Source organism: Arachis stenosperma, chromosome 7 (assembly GCF_014773155.1).
Source record: "Arachis stenosperma cultivar V10309 chromosome 7, arast.V10309.gnm1.PFL2, whole genome shotgun sequence".
Lineage (NCBI taxonomy): Eukaryota > Viridiplantae > Streptophyta > Magnoliopsida > Fabales > Fabaceae > Arachis > Arachis stenosperma.
The window spans coordinates 37,954,029-37,960,244 of record NC_080383.1 but is presented as its reverse complement, the minus strand read 5'-3'; the positions used below and the strand labels follow the sequence as shown (position 1 = coordinate 37,960,244).

The 6,216-nt window shown below is 40.2% G+C and overlaps 1 non-coding gene across 1 annotated transcript; it reads right to left on the bottom strand.

Annotated features, from left to right (window-relative positions):
• Positions 1–5,273: 5,273 nt before the first annotated feature.
• On the bottom strand, positions 5,274–5,381 carry LOC130942461 (small nucleolar RNA R71). The gene has a single exon (XR_009071031.1). It is a non-coding gene; the product is annotated as a small nucleolar RNA R71 (small nucleolar RNA).
• Between the last annotated feature and the right edge of the window lie 835 nt (positions 5,382–6,216).

Sequence of the window (6,216 nt, the reverse complement as noted above, 5' to 3'; positions counted from 1 at the left end):
TAGGGTTTACATGAGTAAGTAATTGATGCATAAATCCACTTCCGGGGCCCACTTGGTGTATGCTTGGGCTGAGCTTGATCTATCCACGAGCTGAGGCTTTTCTTGGAGTTGAACTCCACGTTATAACGTGTTTTGGGCGTTCAACTCCGGATCATGACGTGTTTCTGGCGTTTAACTCCAGACAGCAGCATGTACTTGGCGTTCAACGCCAAGTTACGTCGTTAATTTCCGAGTAAAGTATGGACTATTATATATTGCTGGAAAGTTCTGGATGTCTACTTTCCAACGCCGTTTAGAGCGCACCATTTGGAGTTCTGTAGCTCTAGAAAATCCATTTTGAGTGCAGGGAGGTCAGATTCCAACAGCATCAGCAGTCCTTTTGTCAGCCTTTTTCAGAGTTTTGCTCAAGTCCCTCAATTTCAGCCAGAAATTACCTGAAATTATAGAAAAACATACAAACTCATAGTAAAGTCCAGAAATATGAATTTAACATAAAAAATAATGAAAACATCCCTGAAAGTAGCTTGAACTTACTAAAAACTACCTAAAAACAATGCCAAAAAGCGTTTAAATTATCCGCTCATCAGCTATCCCGAGGAAGAAACCTAAAGGCGAGCTGTAATGGCTTTATCTTCGGCAGGCTACTAGGGTTATTTTTTTTCCTTTTCTTTTTACGTCGTGTTGACCCTCCATGTTTAATTGACGCTATCCCGAGGAGGACACCTAAAGGCGAGCCGTAATGGCCTCATCTTCGGCAGGCGCCTCCATTTTTTTTTCATTTTTTACGTCGTTTCTGACCCTCGTTCTTTTAATAATGTTATCTCGAGGAGGACTCCTAAAGGCGAGCCATAGTGGCCTCATCTTTGGCAAGCTACTCTGGTTTTTTTTCTGGTTTTTTCTTTCGTCGTGCAGACCCTCGTCCTTTAAATGACGCTATCCCGATGAGGATAGCTAAAGGCGAGCCGTAATGGCCACATCTTCGGCAGGCTCCTTCGATTTTTTTTCATTTTCTTTTTACATCATGCAGACCTTCGTTAATTAAATAATGCTATCCCGAGGAGGACACCTAAAGGCGAGCCTTAATGGCCTCATCTTCGGTAGGCTATTCCGGTCATTTTTTTTTCTTTTTGTTTTTACATCATGCTGACCCTCGATCTTTAAATGACGCTATCCCAAGGAGAACAACTAAAGACGAGCCGTAATGGCCTCATCTTCGGCAGGCTCCTCCAGTATTTTTTTCGTTTTTTTACGTCGTGCTGATCTTCGTTATTTAAATGATGCTATCCCAAGGAGAACACCTAAAGGCGAGCTGTAATGGCCTCATTTTCAGCAGGCTACTCCGGTTATTTTTTTTTCTGTTTTTTTTACGTCGTGCTGACTGATGAGCGGATGATTTGTATGCTTTTTGGCATTGTTTTTAGTATGTTTTTGATATGATCTAGTTAGATTTTAGTATATTTTTATTAGTTTTTAGTTAAAATTCACTTTTCTGGACTTTACTATGAGTTTGTGTGTTTTTCTGTGATTTCAGGTATTTTCTGGCTGAAATTGAGGGACCTGAGCAAAAATCTGATCCAGAGACCAAAAAGGACTGCAGATGCTGTTGGATTCTGACCTCCCTGCACTCGAAGCGGATTTTCTGGAGCTACAGAAGCCCAATTGGCGCGCTCTCAACGGCGTTGGAAAGTAGACATCCTGGGCTTTCCAGCAATATATGATAGTCCATACTTTGCCCAAGATTTGATGGCCCAAACCGGCGTTCAAAGTCACCTCAAGAAATCCCAGCGTTAAACGCTGGAACTGGCACCCAAATGGGAGTTAAACGCCCAAACTGGCACCAAAGCTGGCGTTTAACTCCAAGAAGAGTCTCTACACGAAATTTGCTTCATTGCTCAGCCCAAGCACACACCAAGTGGGCCCGGAAGAGGATCTTTGGATTATTTTTGATCCTTTGATCACTTTGGGGAGGCTGGCCTCACGGCCATGCCTAGACCTTGTTCTTATGTATTTCAACGGTGGAGTTTCTACACACCATAGATTAAGGTGTGGAGCTCTGCTGTACCTCGAGTATTAATGCAATTACTATTGTTCTTCTATTCAATTCCGCTTGTTCTTTTACCAAGATATCACTTGTTCTTCAACTTGATGAAGGTGATGATTGACACTCATCATCATTCTCACCTATGAACAAGGTGACTGACAACCATTCTTGTTCTACAAGCATCTGAGGCTTAGTGAATATCTCTTGGATTTCTGATTGCATGATGCATGGTTGATCGCCTGACAACCGAGTGCTCGCCTGACAAACGAGCCAGCCATTCCGTGAGATCAGAGTCTTCGTGGTATAGGCAAGAACTGATGGCAGCATTCAAGAGAATCCGGAAGGTCTAACCTTGTCTGTGGTATTCTGAGTAGGATTCAATGATTGAATGACTGTGACGTGCTTCAAACCTGTAACCTACTGGGCGTTAGTGACAGACGCAAAAGAGTTATTCTATTCCGGTAGGGGAGGGAACCAAACCGGTGATTGGCAGCACTGTGACAGAGTGTGTGCATTAGCTTTCACTGCGCGGATGGGAGGTAGCTGCTGACAACAGTGAAACCTTACACGAGCTTGCCATGGAAAGGAGTAAGAAAGGATTGGATGAAGGCATTAGGAAAGCAGAGAGACGGAAGGGAAGGCATCTTCATACACTTGTCTGAAGCTCTTACACCATGAATTACATAAGTATCTCTATCCTTATCTTTTATGTTATTTTCGTTCATCACCATATACATCTGAGTTTGCCTGACTAAGATTTACAAGATGACCATAGCTTGCTTCAATACTAACAATCTCCGTGGGATCGACCCTTACTCACGTAAGGTTTATTACTTGGACGACCCAGTGCACTTGCTGGTTAGTTGTGCGAAGTTGTGTAATGCCATGGTATTGAGCCACCAAGTTCTTGGAGCCATTACGGGGATTATTTGAGTTGTGAAAAAGTATTGTTCACAATTTCGCGCACCAAGTTTTTGGCGCCGTTGCCGGGATTGTTCAAGTTTTGAGCAAGCTTTTGGTAACATCAGTGCCAAGATCCGGCAACAACATCAAGTTTTTGGTGTTATTGCCCGGGATTGTTTAGGCTGGACAACTGACGGTTCATCTTGTTGCTTAGATTAGGTATTATTTTTTTTTCGAAATTCTTGAAGATGAATTCTAGAGTTTCATGATGATTTGTTGAAATCTGGCTGGCTGAGAAGCCATGTCTAATCTCATTGGACCGAGGTTTCAACTTATCACCACAAGAACTTGTTGATTTCTTATCAATCTTGCTTTTGGAGCAGTGATTTGCTAAGGCTTGGCTGGCCTCTGGCCATGTCTAGTGTTTTGGACCGAAGCTTTCTTTGAAAGCTTGGCTGGCTGTGAAGCCATGTCTAATTCCTGGACCGGAGTCTTAGACTAGCATTGCACTGATTCCTGGAATTCTCATCAAGGATTTTGATACCTTTTCCCACTTAATTTTCGAAAAACACAAAAAAAATTTCACAAAATCATAAAAAGACCAAAAATATTTGATGTTTCTTGCTTAAGTTTAGTGTCTCATCCTAAGTTGGTGTCAAATGCATGTTTTTGTTATAATTTTCGAATCCATGCATATATTTCTTTGTTTTGATCTTTGAATTCTATTGACTTGAAGTATTTTGTGTGTCTCATATAGTGTCAGTAGTATACAAACTGCTAAGTTTGGTGTCTTGCATGCATTGTTAATTGATTCCTTTTGCATTTTGATTATTAAAAATCCAAAAATATTTTTAATTTGTGTCTTTTCAAGTCAATGATACAAAGAATTGAAGATTCAGAACATACTGCAGAGGAATTACACAGAAAAAGCTGAGCATTCAAAAATGCCCAGTGAAGAAGGCAGACTGGCGTTTAAACGCCAGCCAGGGCACCTGGTTGGGCGTTCAACGCCCAAAGAGGTAGCATTTTGGGCGTTAAACGCCAGAATGTATACCATTCTGGGCGTTTAACGCCAGGATGGTGCTAGGGGGAAGATTTTGTTTTCAAATCAATTTTTTTTAGTTTTTCAAAATCAAATCTTTTTCAAATCAAATCTTTTCAATCAAATGTTTTCAAAATCAATTTCTTTCCTTTTTAAAAGATACTTACTAACAATTAATGATTTGATTGAACATCTCAAAATTGTTGCCTTTTCTGTTGAGGAAGGTTTTATGTTTGAATCATATCTTTTCTTGTTAGGCAAGTCATTAATTTTTAAAATCATATCTTTTCAAATTGTTTTCAAATCATATCTTTTAAAATTGTTTTCAAATCATATCTTCTCAATCACATCTTTTTAAAACCATAACTTTTCAATTAAATCTTTTTAACCACATCTTTTTCAAAATAGTTTTCAATCAAATCTTTTTAATTTCTAATTTCAAAATCTTTTTCAAAAATCACTTGATTTCTTTTTCACTTTTAATTTTCGAAAATTATCAATCAAATTTTCAAAATGTTTTCAAAATCTTTTAAATGAATTTTCGAAAATTCTCTTCCCTCCTTCCCACATCCTTCTATTTATGGAGTACCACTCCTTCTGAATGCACAATTCGAACCTTATCTAACTAAAGTTCGAATTCTTCTTCTCCTTCTTCTTTCTATTTCTCTTTTCCTCTGACATTTCAAGGAATCTCTATACTGTGACATAGAGGATTCCACATTTTCTTGTTCCCTTCTCTTTCTTATGAGCAGGAGCAAAGACAAAGGCATTCTTGTTGAGGCTGATCCTGAACCTGAAAGGACCTTGAAGAGAAAGCTAAGAGAAGCCAAAGCACAACTCTCTTTAGAGCACCTGACCGAATTCTTCAAGGAAGAAGAACAAATGGCAACCGAAAACAACAACAATGCCAACAATGCAAGGAAGGTGCTTGGTGACTTTACTGCACCTACTCCTGATTTCTATGGGAGAAGCATCTCTATCCCTGCCATTGGAGCAAACAACTTTGAGCTTAAGCCTCAATTAGTTTCTCTAATGCAACAGAATTGCAAGTTCCATGGACTTCCAATGGAAGATCCTCATCAGTTGTTAGCTGAATTCTTGCAAATCTGTGACACAGTCAAGACTAATGGGGTTAACCCTGAGGTCTATAGACTGATGCTATTCCCTTTTGCTGTGAGAGACAGAGCTAGAATATGGTTGGACTCCCAACCTAAAGAAAGCCTGGACTCTTGGGAAAAGCTAGTCAATGCCTTCTTGGCAAAGTTCTTTCCACCACAAAGATGGAGTAAGCTTAGAGTGGAAGTCCAAACCTTCAGACAGAAGGATGGAGAATCCCTCTATGAAGCTTGGGAAAGATACAAACAATTAATCAGAAGATGTCCTTCAGACATGCTTTCTGAATGGAGCATCATAGGTATTTTCTATGATGGTCTCTCTGAACTATCCAAGATGTCTTTGGATAGCTCTGCTGGAGGATCTCTTCATCTGAAGAAGACGCCTACTGAGGCTCAAGAACTGATTGAAATGGTTGCAAATAACCAATTCATGTACACTTCTGAAAGGAATCCTGTGAACACTGGGACTAGTCAGAAGAAAGGAGTTCTTGAAATTGACACTCTGAATGCCATATTGGCTCAGAACAAGATATTGACTCAACAAGTCAATTTGATTTCTCAAAGTCTGTCTGGAATGCAAAATGCACCAAGCAGTACTAAGGAAGCTTCATCTGAGGAAGAAGCCTATGATCCTGAGAACCCTTCCATGGAAGAGGTGAATTACCTAGGAGAACCCTATGGAAACACCTATAATTCTTCATGGAGAAATCACCCAAATCTCTCATGGAAGAATCAAGAGAGACCTCAACAAGGTTTCAATAACAATAATGGTGGAAGAAACAGGTTTAACAATGGTAAACCTTTTCCATCATCTTCTCAGCAACAGACAGAGAGCTCTAAGCAGAATACCTCTGACTTAGCAACCATGGTCTCTGATCTAATCAAAACCACTCAAAGTTTCATGACTGAAACTAGATCCTCCATTAGGAATTTGGAAGGACAAGTGGGTCAGCTGAGCAAGAAAATTACTGAACTTCCCCCAAGCACTCTCCCAAGTAACACTGAAGAAAATCCAAAAGAAGAGTGCAAAGCCATAAATATGGCCGAATTCTGGGAGGAAGAAGAGACAGTGAACGCCACTGAGGAAGGCCTCACTGGACGTCCACTGGCCTCCA